The 16,896-nt window shown below is 39.6% G+C and overlaps 1 protein-coding gene across 1 annotated transcript in view; it reads right to left on the bottom strand.

Annotated features, from left to right (window-relative positions):
* Nucleotides 1-16,896, bottom strand: part of AFF3 (ALF transcription elongation factor 3) — a 337,267-nt gene that overhangs the window by 144,461 nt on the left and 175,910 nt on the right. The gene's annotated exons all lie outside the window — the stretch shown is intronic.

The raw sequence follows: 16,896 nt of genomic DNA on the forward strand, positions 1-16,896 counted from the left end.
GCAGCTTCTAGGAAATGCCCAGTTTACATATAATCTAGACAACACATGAACTACATTGATTTTTATCACAGACTCTTGAGAGCAGTTCTTAAGCACCGTTTCATTTTCCTGAATAGTTAATGCATCTTAAGTGCAAGAAGTTTGATTTTTCTGACAATCTGCAACCACATTTTAATCATGCAACATATTCTGGCTGGTGAGACTAACAGAAAAACTTTTTTTTGTAGTACGCGAACAGAAATTTCAGTTCATGACCAAGGAATGGGTACACACTATGGACTAATCATGAAATAGATTTCATAGACAAGGTCAGAATAATAAATACTTAACATTTGCTCAATGGTTAATTCCTAAAATTGCTTTTGTCATTGTAAAGGAGTTGAATAAGTTCCTAACTGCAACATGTTTGTGCCTTGCAGGACACAGACATGTGGCAAGCCCTAAACAAGGTGTGTTGCACTCCACCTTTGTCTCCTCCCTGTGTTGTTTTGAAGGACATTTTTTAATAGCTAAGAGACATACATAGCTTGACCTGACTTGTATGCAGTCATCCTTGACACAGCTTCAGGTAGCAGGCAGACACATGTTCAATACCATTATCATTCAAGCCTGAAAGAGTTGGTCTCCAAAGCATGGGTGCTTTTGGGAAAGTGTAAATTAAACACTTCAGACAAGAAGTTTGTTAAGAGAGAGGCTCCATATTCCTCTCTAGTGCAGGCTGTTAAAGGTTGGACATGGTTTTTTTGACATGTTCAGCACTAACAGCCATAATATTTGGTACACAGTAACTCAGCAGAATTAATATGAGAAGTAGCGTGGAGCGTGACAACCCTGAAGAGTCAGCTTGTAAGTCTCAAGAGCTGAAGAGCAAATAACATCCTGCCTAAGCAGGGTGCTTGCTGACACTATCACGAGTTTGCCTGGCAGGTGCTTTGCTGGGTTTTGATACCATTAGCTGACGGTGGAATTGTTTCTCAGTGATATTCCAAGGAGTCGTGCTGAGATCCACGATCAGTCCCAAAATAATACTGGAGTTACATTTCCATGACTCATTCCTTTTTAAAGAGAAAAGAAAATGTTCTTGTTTGAAAAAAGGTGCGGGTGAGTCTCTTGCTTATCCTTCGTTGGTGCTGATGGAAGTGCTTCCTGACCCAGCACGGACTGAGCTGGGGCATTTTTTACATAGAGGAAAGTGTCTGGCTGTTCTGCCAATGAAAGGATCAGCCCTTTCACCATAGTTTATTAGTAATAAATGTCACCTTTAAACCATTCTTGATAAACAGTTTATTTCCTAATAAAAACTGCATTCTTTTATTTTATTTGAGGCTAAAAAGTTACATGATTTATTATACTTCTGTAATCTATGTGCGTGCCTCTAATCAGAGCATCATCTGGTTTGCAGTTTCAGTATCAGAATTGCTTTGCTTTTCAGTTCTTTGAGGCAGATTGTTCATCTTATGACTTCCTTATCTGATAAGTGCTGGCAATAGCAGTATATAGTAATTTTTAATATACAGTAAGTGCTTTATACTCAGGCAACAAAAACCACAGGCAACCGGATTGCTGTTTGCTATAACTGCCTGGCACACGTGCTATTGTTTTCAAAAGAATAAGGAATTACATATTGAGAAATATTCCAACAGTAAATAAATTGATGAAAAGGAGATTTGCAATGTGGACGTTTAATCCTGAGGCCATGATCTAAAAAAGTATCACTTTCTCACCTGCTTTTCTTTGCTTTTCCCTTACAGGACCATTTGATTACATTCTAGAAAATGGGATTTGTGCATATAGACTAAAGGAGTTTCCACCAGTAAAACCCCGTTCCCAAACAAAGTGTTTTTGCCTGCAAGTTGAGGTGCTGAGCCCAAAAATATGCATAGGAATGAACTACGTGTCCCTTTCTTCTGAAGGGCAATGCTCTAAGTTATCTCTGTCAATTGAAGAATCGGGGCAGCCAGACTGGGAATGTCTAGTGGCTTTGACCTAAAGTTACCCTACTTGTGAAATATGCTATTCAGTACTTATGATTTCCATTTGCCCAAGAAGCCGTTCCTCCAGGTTATATGGTGGCTGACCCCACTGTCATCTTCAGGGAAACATCTTCTGAGAAGTCTGCTATACGCCATGCAGAAACCAATCTGTTACAGCAGCAGACCTCTTCCCTCCCACCTTGCCTGCCCGAGTCTGACAATGATGCCTTCATCCAGGGAAAGGACCAGAGGGCTGATTAAAAATAAGAGTGACCTTTTTTTTTGACATGTCAAAATCTTTCATTTCTTCTTTTCTCCAAGATTATTTCTCATCCACACTTCAATGAAAAATGGCCTTAATGGTCTTTTTTTTTTCAGCTAGTTTGTCTTCTTCCTTTTTACTTTGAGTTGTGGTATATAATAAAGCTTTCTACATAATTTAAATTTGACATAACCCTTTCTGACACAAAGATTTAGTAAGACCACTGATATTTGCCAGGGTTAATAATTGCCATTATCATGAATATCTGAATGTGAATTTACTAGAATAATATTTTGAGTTGTGATCATATAGTGTATTTATCACTACCCTTTGGAATTCAGACAACTATAAAATGAAATCAAATCAGAAAAAAAATCAGAAAACTAACATGAAAAATACCCCAGACTACCACTGAGGAGTGGTAAGATTTAAACATAATAAAATATTTTTTGAAAAGAGAAATATTAAGCTATGTGCAGTCTCCTTCTGGCTGCTAAGAACAGAATCTCAAAGATCAGGAGAAAGGATTTAGGTGTCAACACTTTGCAAGGTCCAGCAGAAACAAATCCAGAATATGTTCCTGTGTGCCAGATCTCGTGATTTTAGACTCTATCTGAAGATATTTGAGTGAGATTAAAAGCACTACTGGTGACATATGATTATATCAAGATCTTTTTTTAGTACATGGTGTGAAATGTTTGAAAACATAAACCCAAAGGGCAACTAGCTAACTAAATAGAAAGGACTCAACTTTTATTGTTAAAATAAACTTTCATGCACAGCTTCTCTTTTCTGCTCAGCTAACTCGCCTGTCTTTGGAGTTTGGGATTGGCAGAATTGGCATAAGGCACCCACTGGACTGAAAACAATGTTTCAAATGGACTGATGAAAATTAAAATGTACTTAAGATCCTCGGCACCTTCAAATTGGTGTTACAACATTGATTGACATAAAAGATTTTTGAAATTAGAAAGAGAAAAAAGCAAGGATTTTTTTAGCATAAATCAAACAGAAAATACGTCCAAAACCCCTGGCACCAGAAAATGTTCCAGCCACTACAAGATAATGGTCTATTTTAAAACCAATTTAGATCTTTCTCCAAACTTGATTAAGTTAATCTTAAAGTCGTGAACAATGTTAATTAAAGGAAGCACTGAGAAGCCATTTGGGGTCCAGAAGCGGGGAAAACAAAGATTTCTGGATCAAAGAAGGAAGCCCTGACTAGACTGCTTAAAAATACATGTGGATAAGCACGTGTGCCCAACTGCAGGGCAGCTTGTTTGATATGACGATGACTTCCCTCCTCCTCCTGCAGCCAGATGCACAAGACTGAGGGGTGGCTCTGAGACCCCCCGTATTTTTTTTAAACACACGTTTCTCCTTGTGAGGGTTGCGATGTTACACACTGACATCTTTGCAGTGGTGGTGATGGCACATCTCACTCACATGAGTATTGTAACTCTACAACTCTACTTGTCTCCACCTGTAATAAATCAGTTTTCAGCAGTTATACATAAATGTCCAGTTTTACAAGCTATAAAGGTCCAAGCCTAGTTAATCTTAGTCAACGTGCCAACTTGGCTTTTCTTCTTACTGAAGGCAAAACCTTCAAATAAAGAAATCTATAGTATTGCGTATCCTTGCTCCAAATTCAGTTTCCGCAGCAACAATTAAGTAACGAGACATTTCTTCTGGATTAATGACTGCTTGGCAGTGTTTTGTTTGGGGCTTTTAACCCTAGCTTGTAGGTAATTTTTCAGGAAAAGTACCATGCAGAGGTAAATAATAGTATTCACTCTAGACTTAAGGCAATGCTATTTATCTAGTGCCATCAATCTTGCTGTGTGACACATGATACTAGGAATGGTTGAACTGATTCAGAAAAATTGTAATTAATAAAAAGTAGGGAGACCAGTATCATCTAGATTTAAAGTCTAGCCACATGTATTATCTGGCTGTTCATTCACTGCCAAAAGCAGAACTTATCATCAGGCCATTAAGAAAATTGACTGTTTAATCCTCCTCTTTGCTTGTGCTCACCTAGCCAATTTTTGATTCATAATATTTTGTCTCTCCACAGACGATGATTTAAGAAATGTTTGTAGCATCTCATAAAGGACCCTGTCAAACACCTTTTGAAAATTATTTTAGCTGGCTCAACTTCATCCACTGCTCTACTGACATGTTGCAGGAATTATAGGAGATTGGTGAGACACAATTTTCCTTTGCAAATACTCTGCTGGTTAGCTCACAGGGACCGCAGAGGCTCTCTCTTTGTAGTTACCTACACTAAAATGCAGATTTTAGGGAAGCATTAGATATATTTATTCAGCTGGAAATCAAGGCAACACAAAGCTAACGCAGAGCTTTCCAAGACCCTTTAGCAAGTGATCACAGGACACAGTTTGAGAATGTCTAACCCAGTTACTCTCCTGTCTTCACAAAATAGATTTTTTTTTTTTACACAGGAGACTCTCTCTTTAACTGCTGTCAGTTTGCAAAGATCCCTTTCAGTTCAGTGAGGCTACACTGCCACTAGCTGACAACATGGCTATGATTTTAGTGTCAAACAGCCAAAGCAAAGAGTCTGACACTGAAACTTTTGGAGACTATGTTGAAGCTGACAGCATTTCACTATGATAAGGTTCCCATGATATGAAAAGCAAATTTTCTTTTTTAAAAATTGATTCCTCTAGTATCTGTTATAGCTGCAACTTTTCTAACCCAAACCTCAAATATACACCTGTAAAATAGAAAGATAAAGCTGTTTCTTCTTGTTTCTTTACGATGTCACTTATCCAAACTACACCTACTTAACTCTTCTTCTTCTTCCTCATAAGCCCTGTAGTTTCCACTGAGCATGTGATAATTTTCCTCTTTTCATTTGAGCATCTTTTATTTCGTCATTATCCTTTTGGTAACATGTTATTCAGAACCACCAGCCCCAACAAAATATCTTGTGATTTTCCAGCTTCTGTTGTTTCCTTTCCATCCACTTATTCGGGCAGGTTTCAATTTACAGTTAATATTTATGTCACCTATGATGCAAAAGGCTTTCTAAACTTGAGAAAAGTGACAAACGTGGTTTCACCCACTCCCTAACTGAAGGATGAAATAAGGGAACTACTATGAGCTCCCTGTCATGCAGCTGAAATAGCCGTAAGGACACCATTTACACCAAGCTGGGTGCTGAACCTCAGTTAGCAGTTCTTCTGTATCCCCTACTCTTCCTAAAATGATTTCAAGGAGTCACTTTTTTCATGGCAATCTGCTGCAAAACACATTCTACCACATTTCCCCTTTGGCTCCAGTCCCAAGACCCTTCAAATGCCCTATTGCTTTCTGTAATACGAATTCCTTTCAATAGGCTTCATCGCTATAACATCCAAAGATATACGACAATCCAGGGGAGAGTGCTTGTCAAGGAATTTTTTTGTTCTAAGCAAAGAAATAAAGGTAACTAACTGTGTAGCTTGTGACTGTGTCATTTGTGCTGTGCTTGGTTCTTCAGACCTGCATGGTCTGCAATGAAATTGCTTGATAGAAACAGGACTCTGTGTGTGTGTGTGCATGTGCCTGTGGGCTGGGGAGAAGGAGAGAAAAAAAGAGAAATTAGGCCCTTGGAAAGGGAGAAGGTCAGAGATTTTGCAGACTGCAGCATTAAAGAATGTGTTCAGCATTAAATCTCCAGATATTTGGTATCTACAGAACTAAACCATTCCAAATCATGAACATTTGCAACGTGATCTGTGGATCAATTCACTCTACAGCAAATCACAAATGCCAGTGCAGTAAGTTTCTGTTTGGAATACGTTATCTCTGCTTTAGTGGAACCATCCTGCAAATAACCTGCAACATTTAGTCAAGGTTCAGCAATCTAGGACAGATAAATGTAAAAGGCGGCTACAGCTGCTTACTTATCAAACTGACTTATTTAGGTCCTTCATTGCATGATTATAATTCTTTAACAAAGAGTCTTGCAAATTTTTATTCATTTTTGGGGGGACTAAATGAACCTATAAGTCCAGAAGAAGCTATGGATACCCAAGAGAAATGTGGTTTGATTCTAAGAGCAAGTGTTAATTAGGGTATAACCCATGCCACACTCTCTCATATCAGAGTTTAAGACAAAAAGATTTATCTCTATCAGGAAAGGAAGAACATGTCCCTTTACAGGTAAATCATAGAAAAGAATTTAGAGGGTTTCCTTAAAAACTTTTAACTAATCTTCACTGAAATGAAAAAAAAAAGAAAAAACAACGGACAAAATTTCTCCTTTAGTTGCAGTGATGAATATCTGTTCTTAGCTTAGAAGCTGTGTTTTTAGATGAATGCATTGGGCCATATGATATGACAAACTGTCTGAAAACCAGCCTTGCCTAGGCAAGCTGAGATGATGTGGTTAATCAAGGTACAATCTTTATTAGTGCATTAACCTCCTGCACCCAAGGACTGTGGATTCTAATTCCTGAATTGCCATGCAAGACTGATGCGGCTAGTTTTCTAGTCTCAGTTGGCAGCAAGCTAACAGAAGTGGCTAATGAAGATGAATAGCTGCCTCTTGGGAGTGGGGGGAGGAGAAAGAGTAAAGGAAAAGACCTAGGATACTTCAAGGTCCAGATCTCTGCATGATTTCAGATAATAATGAAAAAATGCACATAATCGACATTTTCAGAGATTGTAACAAGTATGTTAATTCTGCAGTCTGCTAACAAAGCAATGGTAGTGGACTCAGGATTGCTCTGGAAACATTTCAAGAAATTAAAACAAAGGCTATTGAAAATAAAGACCAGGACACTGGTCAGGGTCTTACCCTGTTTTTGATGGATGATTGTATTAATACAGACAAAGGAGCAGACAAAAAAGTGCCCAAAGCTAAAAAACAGACACATTTGCTAAGGAAAACATCTGAGGTTTGGAGAAGACAAAAATTCCGTCATGGTAAATAATTAGCAATACTGAAATACCTTTGCCACAAATGCATGTAATGTTCTAATATAAACATCCCTTTGTTCCAGACAAAATTACACTGCTAAATGTAAGGAGGTCATCAAAGCAAGATTTGCAGGGAAAAAAAATCCATTTTTTTTTGAAGCTAGACAAATTTTTCAAGTTTCTTATTTTGTGGGAGGCTGGAAGCTTTCTGATAGGTACATTAGTGGTCCTGGTTCACCCCCTGGACAGAAGGTGAAATAGCAGGTCATCAGTTTGGCATAATTTGTTCTTAGTTCCAGTCTTTCATACTCCTGAAGCCAGTTTAAGAGGACTGGGCTCACCATAAAGACTTACTTGGTTCCTGGGAACCCGTCGGCTCGTACAAAGAGCTCTTTTGTGCAACTACAGTGGAGATTCACCAGTGGGTATGAATTAATAATTTTAGCTCAGCTTGTTCAGCCAACTGATTGAGTATTTCAAGCTTCACAAACTTATGAGCAACACAGTAGTGCCTGTGTGCTCTGTGCACAAGTTACAGGCAGACATTACATGAAGTAAATACCTTGTGCTCTGGGTTAAGGTTTAAGGTGCTACCAGAATGTCTTTTGGCTAACGTACCTTCGAAGGCTGCCAAGCATAACAAGAAGGAAGAAAGCTTCTGTTCTGTGCTACTACAACAAACTTCTTGGTCAGTGTGAAAAGATGATAGAGAGGGTAAGAGAAGACCATAGAAAGAAAAAAAGTCAGAATTAAAGCATTAGAAGTTAAATTGCTGTCAGATGTGGCTCTGTAAAGTGTAGCTCCAAGAGCCTTGTGGTTTCTTAATGATATTAGATGAAATGTGCTCAATTTACAGGTGAAAATTACATCAGGCTGGAACCTCAGACTGTGGAGCTGAGCATCAGGGCAGGGATTCTCCTTCCCTTTCCCCTGCTGTAGCACAGAGAGGTTCTGCAAGACAAAGCAGCCTGTAAATCCTTCCCGGACAACCTTGCATGGATGTGGCTGACTACAATTAGCAAACAATTTTGTTTATGATGCTCTGACAACTTGGGGAATCTGTTCATACACAAGTCATTTATTCTGAATGAGATTAAGAAATCAGTGTAGCACTGCGTGCTTCAGTGTCTGTGAATTCAACCATCTGTTCTCAGGGCTGCATCGTGTGCCTCCTAGATCTGAATTGACACAAAGATGTTAAATCTCGATGGTTTGTATTCTAGAAGTAGCACAGTGCCACAATGTGATAGCTGAAGCTGACAGAGACCGGTTCAGCCAAGAGCACAGAGGTGTACAGAGTTGAACACAGACAAACTGATGACCACAAATTAAGAATACCGTATATACCTGATAGACTGGGACACTGGACCCAGAAAGGAGTTAGAGATCACCAGATGACAAGCAACTGAAAATAATCTCGCAACATCTTATGCTCTTGCCCAAAGAGCTCGTTCCATCATTGTGCATTTGAAAATGGAGAAGCAAGTAGTATAGTAAAACTGTGAGGCCAATGCTGGAATAGCCTGTTTCTTTGACCACATTTCTTCCAAAATACTGGAAATTCTGAGAAGGTGAAAAAAGGAACAAAAAAAGATCACAGATATTTACAGACATCAGCCCTGTTAGACTAAGAGCTACTATGCTTGATATGCATGAGCATCTTCATAGGGGAAAAAAACCTTCTAACATGACTTTTAGAAAACTTATTTGTAGCCAACTGTCAAGTGTCCCAAGGTAAAGGTAGAACCTCTACTCAACCTTCAACAGGATTTGCAAGAGATGACTGAAAAAATCAAGGTTGTTCATGCTTAATAGGAGTCCATGTATACAAAATGTCCAAATAGGTCTCAGTGGAAAATGTTGTCGGTTCACAATAATAGAAAAAGATGAAATCCACTAACTTCTTGTATCATGAGCCAATGGATAGAAGGACAAAAAGCAAAATTGAAGTTAGGAAAAAAAGAACACATGTCATGAGCTGGCAGTGCTACAGAAATACCTGTCTTCATCTCTTGAAGTCTTAAGAACAAGAAAGGATGCTTTTCTGAATGATATGTTTCAGCCAAATACAAGATAATGGGCTCAAAACAGGGGAGAGCGGCTGCTGTTATATCTGGCTTGTTACACAGGTCAGAAAGCTAGTCAGACTGGGTGATAAAATAACACCATTCAGACTCACACCTAAAACATACCTAAGTAGGATTCTTGTTCTTTATTTTGGAAATTCTTTTTCAGTCCATCACAATCCTTAGCATTTATGGCTCTCAATACAGGCTTTATAAGTCAAGAAGACATGTGAACCATTTGTATTCACATGTGAATGCTAGGTACTGACCACAAAAGCAGTGATTAAGAGAAAGGGATGTTCCATTGTGTTTTAGAAAAGATAGAAACAAAAGTTTACTCTTTCCTTATGTATCAGTAATCTATCGCCCATAGTTGTCCCCTTCTGCTTTTGATTGTATAAGGTCCAGATTCATCACAGTTAACCTTGGGGATTTAACTGAGGGGTCAACACGATAAAGGCATCTGCCTTACACTCTTGCTATAGTCAGCAGAAAGATAGACTCCAGCATGGGGCACATCAGTGGACCTAAGATCTAGAGCACCCTCTGGAAGTGACTTTCTATGTTGTCTAGAGATGGAGTCCAGGTTGCTGTATTCAGTCCTAAAGTGCCTCCAACTGCTGGGGTTGAGTCTGGCCTTGTGCCCCTTGGAGCAAAGCTTTATTTCTTACATGTTTGTATGGCACCTAGCACAGAGATTTTGCTCAGTGCTGGGCCTCTCTAGTTGCTATAATCACACATACCAATTGAGGGAGAATTCAGAGATGACTTCCTGGCAGTGATATTATTTCAGCTAGGCTGCCCTGATACTTTTTCTTAGACCATCTCTTAGGTTATGTCTCTATCTCCAAATCTGAGAGCATTACCACATTTCTGTACCTTGGCCATCTGCATATCAGGATGAGAGTCAAGCAGATGGCTTGACCTTCACATTAAGAAGACACTGCTGTTCCATAAAGGTCATCTGTGATTATCTAAATTTTTTTCCTTAAACGTGTAGACAACTCAGTATCAGGTTTTCCAGTTTTAATGTTGTGGCTAGTGAGAAGGTTAGCTGGCTGGCTATCATCTTTTTCTTCTAAAAAGTCACATTTGGATTCTGTCTCAGCCTGGAAGAGCAGTTGGACAGCAGAGGAGAGCTGTGGTGCTCTCCATCAGGTGCCCAGCCTTGATCCCTGAAGTCGGGACTGGGGTGTGCAGAACTGTATTCCAGCAGGTCCGTGTAGGTACAGCCGCTACCCAGGGTGGCTCTTTGCCTCCTGTTGTCTTCAGCAACACACATGCCCTCCTTCCCCTGGTAGACATAGACAAAAGAGGGTCTCCATACTACCAACCTCTCACCCCGGGGCCGGGGAATGAGCCCTGGCCAGAAGTGGGAGCCAGGTGTAAACACCCTCCTCCTCCCTCCAGGGCTCCCCAGGCAAACAACCCAGATTCTCATGGAGAATCAGCCACCCACACTGGAAAAAATCCAGCGAGGTGGCAAAGCGGGGCTTGGTACTAGAGCCAGAGGCTGATGGGCCTGCTCCAAGGCTCTTTGCAATATAAAAAGCTGGCCAGATCCTGCTGCACTTGGAAAAGTGAGTTAATAGCCCTTCCTTTTCCCCATGTGTAGTCCAGTTCCTATATGTATATGCAGGTTATAACTCTCTCTGGGATGAGCACTATCTTGTAGCATGTACATGGCACTGTGCATACTTAGGCTATGGTTTTGTTCAGAAGTTACCAGGAGCAGCAGGTTTTGTTCACTTTTACGGTGGTAAAAATACCAGCACATGTGGGCAGAGATTCAGAGGATAGTCCCTCTTTCTTAGATAAATTACTGGATAGCTTTGGGACTTAATCAGCAGTAAAAAACTAATTCACAAAACAGCTTGCACAGTGCAATGGTAGAGGTTCTCTACCAGGGATATTTTATCCTCTACCAAGGATAAAACATGTAGTTGAACCTCCTCAAAACCACTACTGCACATTGAACTGCTGAATTTAGTGATCTGTGAATAGACAGAAACTTTTGTGGACAAGATCATCTGACAGTATTTTAGATGGGTGAAGTGATTTCCTTTCCTTTTTGACATCTTCCCATGTTGATTTTGAAGGATTTTGTCCGAAATGTGTGTCAAAAGCATACGGGATAGGAAAAGAGGAAGAAAACATGTGCCAGAAGACTCCTCAAAATAGCTGAAGAATTTAGGAGAGAAATCCCAGTGGATTCATTCTCCATCCAAAGTCCGTCAAGCACTTCTGAGACCCCCATCCGTGCACACTGTGAACCCTGGCCAATGCAAACTGAACGCAACAAGGCTGGAGGCTTCATTGTTGAGAGCAAAGGCAAAAATAAAGCCTGGAAAGTGATAAGACCCAAGTCCTGCTGCTATGTTCCAGTCTTTGCGTGGCTTATTGAGGCAAAAGCAGATAATCAGAGCCTTTTGCATCACAGTAAAGGGTTTGGTAAGCAGAGCACACTGGGCTCCTGTTATAATAATTTTTATCTGTTTTGCAGAGCCAAAGCAACAAATCAGCAGGTACAAACAGACCATGTTTTTACATTAACCTGCAGGTTGTTTTGGATGTATAGAAGTCCTGTGACGGGGCCAATCGGAGTGTGAGCGCACGGGGCAATGCCCCTGCGTGCAGAGCTGGCACAATCACAGTCCCTGCACTTCACAGACTGCAGGTTCCTACTGCGGCAGCCTCACAAAAAAGATCCAGACCTGCACCCTGGAAAGACTGGCAAGGGTGGGGAGAGGGCTTGAGGCCAGTCCCTTGTTGCTATGTAGAAAAATGCTCGGCTTGCCAGCAGCACGGTGCTTCTGGGAGACCTTGCGAGGGCGTTACGCGCAGGCAGGGAGCCCGCCCGGGCTGCCACTACTCACCATCATGTTCTCAGGAGCCAGTGCCAGAAGCACAAAACAGCACTTGCCACTTCTCTCCGCCTACACATGGGGTGGCCTTTGGGAAGCTGTCGGAGGCAGGGAGAGCCCCTTTGTTTGCCCCGGTTGTCCCTAGGCAATCTGGCATTTCTTGTTAAAACTGATTTTAAATTGTGTTTCTCTCTAGCTGCAAATATGCCCATGGAGAAGTGAAGGAGACTGTTCTTTAGATGTGCAATTCACACTTATCTAGTGTTTATATTAAGTGGGTTCTTCAAAGCTATCTTTGTCTCAAGCTCTGTCTGCTTTAAGCCCTGAAACAATATTTAGTGCTTATTGTACACACTGGCTTTCATTTGCAAGGTATTCTGCAAGCCTGAATTAAGCATCCCAGCACCCTTGTAATCTCTGTAAGTACCGTACTATTATTACGAGGTAAAACACATAAAACTGGAATTAAGGTTGAAAGACTCTTGAGTCAGAAAATCCCTTAGGATAATCCCTGTCCAGGCACAAATGGTACCGAGGGTGACAATGCCATTCTGTGACTCCACTTGGAAAAAATAGTAGAAGGTATGAAAAGACACACTGAAACCTTAACTCTGCTCCTAAAGCACGTGTTCTGGCTTCATCCATTATACCATTTATTTCATTAAGAAGCAGAGTAACACTAGTATCTTATTTATTATTGTAGGCATTGTCTGCATAAGAAATTTGCATCTATTAGAAAAAAGTAATGGTTTTAAACCACTTTAACTAAAACCAAATACATTTAGATTTGTCTAAATTGGTTAAAACCAAATTAAATGAATGGAAAGAAAAATAAATAGATCTTTGAAACAGTTTGTAAGTAGACTGGTAATGAAACAATTAAACTTGAACTGATGAAACACCTGTATGCACAGAAAGCCTACATGGATTAGCGTATCACACTACCTCACCATTTTTAGGCATTCTCCGCTGATGTTGTACCAGACTCTCAGTACAAAGACAGCTTGGTTTTACAGCTAGAATGTTATGAAAAATGATGCTAACAAAAGTTTTTACAACTCTAAAACATTCCTCAAGATGTTTGCCAGCAAACAGTAGGTGATTATGAAATTATAGGCTGCATCGTGACAGAGGCACGCAAGGAAGTAAGATGGTTACAAATGCTTGTTTATTTTTGAGCTCTTAACTACGCATGATTTACTTATCCACTTTACAGCAAAATTAACATTCTTTTGCTGTCATTTAAAAAAATGAGGCTGTATATATATTTTTTTTTAACCTCATAGAAATCATGTGGAAAAATTAAAGTAATACATAAAGAAAAAGGAAACAGGACATACCATTACCACTTTTTCATTATGTTACTTATTTTTTAGAGAGCAGGGAATCAGGAACAGCTGCTTTAGCATTGGAAATTTAAAATATTAAAAGTCATGAAAGGTTGTTTTGTGGCAGCAAATGTTAATTTATTTTGATTTTTCTTCATAAAAACCATCAAACTGCAATTTACTGCAATGAGAAGGTCCGCATAATGTCTACGAATCAATTAATTCCCACATAAGGCTTCAGTGACTTTCCTACCCCGGGAAGGATTTCAACCCTGTTGATTAAAGGTACTCCTTTAGGTCAGTTGTTTTTTTACTTTGAAAAAGTTTCTTAGTAAAACAAAGCAGTGGCTATATCTTTCAAAGCTTTAGTGTACGTAGAATCCCATCACAAGAAAGATCACGACATAGAGCTTTTTTCCCTACCAGCAGTAAAAGCACAAATAAGGAACACCCTCAAAATGAAACAGAGGCAGTTGGAGATTACTACAATGGTAAAAGAGTACTGTAATCATGAACATTTCATGCTTTTTGTGTGAAAAAAATGGGATCCTGGAACTATGCCAGGCAGCTTAAAATAATCTGCACGGGCAAGGCAATGGCATCCAACCAGTGTATGTTGAGAGGAGAAATGACGATCTAGAGGTGACCCAACTAATGCAGCTCTGTGTTCAGAATACCAGGCATAAAAAATACCAGTGGTACAAACCCCGCCATCCCCAGTGCTGAGTTAAGTCAACCAAAGGGAACTCTGGTTACAGCAAGGCAAAGCAGAGTGGCCTGCCAGGGGCTTTGCCAATTGTTCAGCAAATAGAAACACTCATAATACCTGTGCACAAGACAGGCTGAAGTTTTAAGACAGAGCATGTTATAAAGTGAGATGAGAAAAGATAAAAACTGTACTTTCAAATTAATCCTTTAATGCCAACTAGCAGTAAAGCTTTTAGTAGAGTCTGTTTGGTTTTATTGATAGGTTCAATGTGTTGAATCCCTATGCATATTTTAGCCCCAGTGCCTAGATTCACATCACCATTGGTTTCTGATGCTTAATCTCATTAGTACAGCTATTTGTATTGATATACCCAATAAGGTTGCTAATACTACCTTAGCTAAGTGTTATTTATTGTATCTGTATATACAACAATATTAACACAGTCAAGCATCAGTATCGGCACTTGAGGGCACCGTTAAATTCACCCAGTGTTCAGTGAGAGATTTAATGATGGATTTAATAGTATTAAATAGCAAAAAATGCCCTTGGCCTTTACATTCTCATTTAAAAACATATAAAAGAGTAGTAATTCAGGCAGTTATACTTCTTTCAAAGATTTTCCTTTAAATCACGCTCAGCAATATGAGATCAGCTGTACTTTGGCTGTTATTGTATCTTGACCGAAGACAAGCAGCCCCTGGCCTATCAAAATTACCAAACTGTTGGCAAATTCAGCTCAAGTTCCTACGTCAAATATGGGTGAGTTTACTGCTAAAACAATGAAGACAAAGATTGGTGGAAAATTAGCACAACGGTATTGCCTGTGAGCTACATTACAGAGACTTCTGTTAGCAATAAATGTAAGCAGAGCTGTAAAATAACTGGACGTTAGTTTTTTATGTTGATTTTTTTTTCATGGAATATAAATAGTTTGAAGGTTTTTTGTGCAGTATTGTGCCTGCTGAATTTTCCCATAGCTTTTAGCTGCATTTACCTTGCTTTCTTTCAGTCTCCAGATATCTGTTACTGAATGGACCTACCAATGTTCTCTAGCCCATCAGTGAGAGAATTTCACCCAAGAAAGGCATGTGAATGCCTTTTTTTTCTGCCTCTGAAGCAACTGCACCCCATAGGTTGAAGGAACTAGGGCTCAGTCCAACACTGGAAACTTTCTTCTTACCTGCCCAGCTGAGTCTGTCCCCTTACCTTCAGTTTGAAACCACCAAGTGGGTGGAAGAAAAATGTTGGAAGGCAGAGATGCTCTCTGCGTGACCCTTTCCAGTGATTAGAGGGTCACCTAAGCACCCATGAGTTCTTCTTAAGCTTGGAAACTGTGGGCCATATGTGCAGGCTCTCAGTGACTTCTGTATGTGGAACTGAATTTATATCACCATGAACGAGCAACTGTTCAGTCGTAGGCTTTTTTTTTACATATTTTCAGTGTCTATCATGAAAAAGATTATATAAACACTTATACTAGCAATATGAATACTAACAATTAAAAGATAACAGTAAAACCATCATATTTGAATTTGAAACCAAATTAAAAAAGTTTTTCTCAGCAATTTTGGCATTAAAGACAATATGGATCAAATCAAAATTATACTTCCACACACATGGGTAATAACACTTAAAACTAGATCCTTAGCAGCAAATCATGCAAAAAAACAACAACAAAAAATGCCCAAGTGACTGCTTATCACGGAACATTCACATTTTCCTCTGAAATTTCCCTGCTTGTGAATAGTTCTACTGACACAGCTACTGGGGTATTTTGAACAAACTTGCTATATATCATCTTGCAACATAATGCACCTAGTTTAAAGCATGAGTTATGCAACAGAGACAAAGAAAGGGACAGGCCATTCTCATTTCCTCACACATCCAGACACGCTGGATTAATTATAGAGCGTTATATAAATGCGGATGTGTTTTATTCCACAGTGCTTTCCAAAACAAGGGTAAAATATCGCTGACATTCAGCCACATCACTGGTGGGAAAAAGCCATACAGGGTACACAGTTCACTGCACAACAGTAAGGGGATGGGGAGTAGGTTAAAGGAAATATTATCCAAGGATGAGAAGAAATCTCATTTCTTATCAGACAAGCCCCCAGGTCTCTGATGTCATTTCAGAACATGGGTCTTTGGCTGTTACAGATACAGCTAACATCCCCATACGATGAAACATATGCTTCTCAGTTTTTCTATTTCAGAAAAATGAGCCAATACAGAAAAATAGATTCCTGTTTGGGCCATTAGAGCCAGGACTCCTGCACCCACCTGCACATTCTCATGATTTTGGTGCACGAGACCTTGGGTGGATCCACAGCTAAGGCTTAGTTTATACATCTTTAAGTGTGGTGTATATGTAATATGCATATTTTGCACAGTTATTCTGGATAATGAGAAAGTAATTTTTAATTAATTTTTGAACAAAAGGATCTTAAGTGGTAAAGCTTGCTGAGAAAGTACCGGTACAGGTATCACAGAGCTGTCTCCTCTTGCAACTGACAATGAGATTTTTTTTTTTTTTTATCATCTCTAACAGCAGGCAATCCAGTATTAGGCACTCCTGAAATGGCTTTCTAGCACTTTGCCATCTTTGGATGAGATACTTGTGGTGAGTCTTTTAGAGGCCCTAAACTTTACTTCTGTCTATGGGTGCTCAGAGACAGCTCCCGTTGAAGTCAATGGAAGCTGAATGCCCATAAATAGGAAAAAGATGTCATTTTACTAGTGGCAGTAAGGATTTAAAA

The sequence above is a fragment of the Harpia harpyja genome, chromosome 22, assembly GCF_026419915.1.
Source record: "Harpia harpyja isolate bHarHar1 chromosome 22, bHarHar1 primary haplotype, whole genome shotgun sequence".
NCBI classification, from domain to species: domain Eukaryota; kingdom Metazoa; phylum Chordata; class Aves; order Accipitriformes; family Accipitridae; genus Harpia; species Harpia harpyja.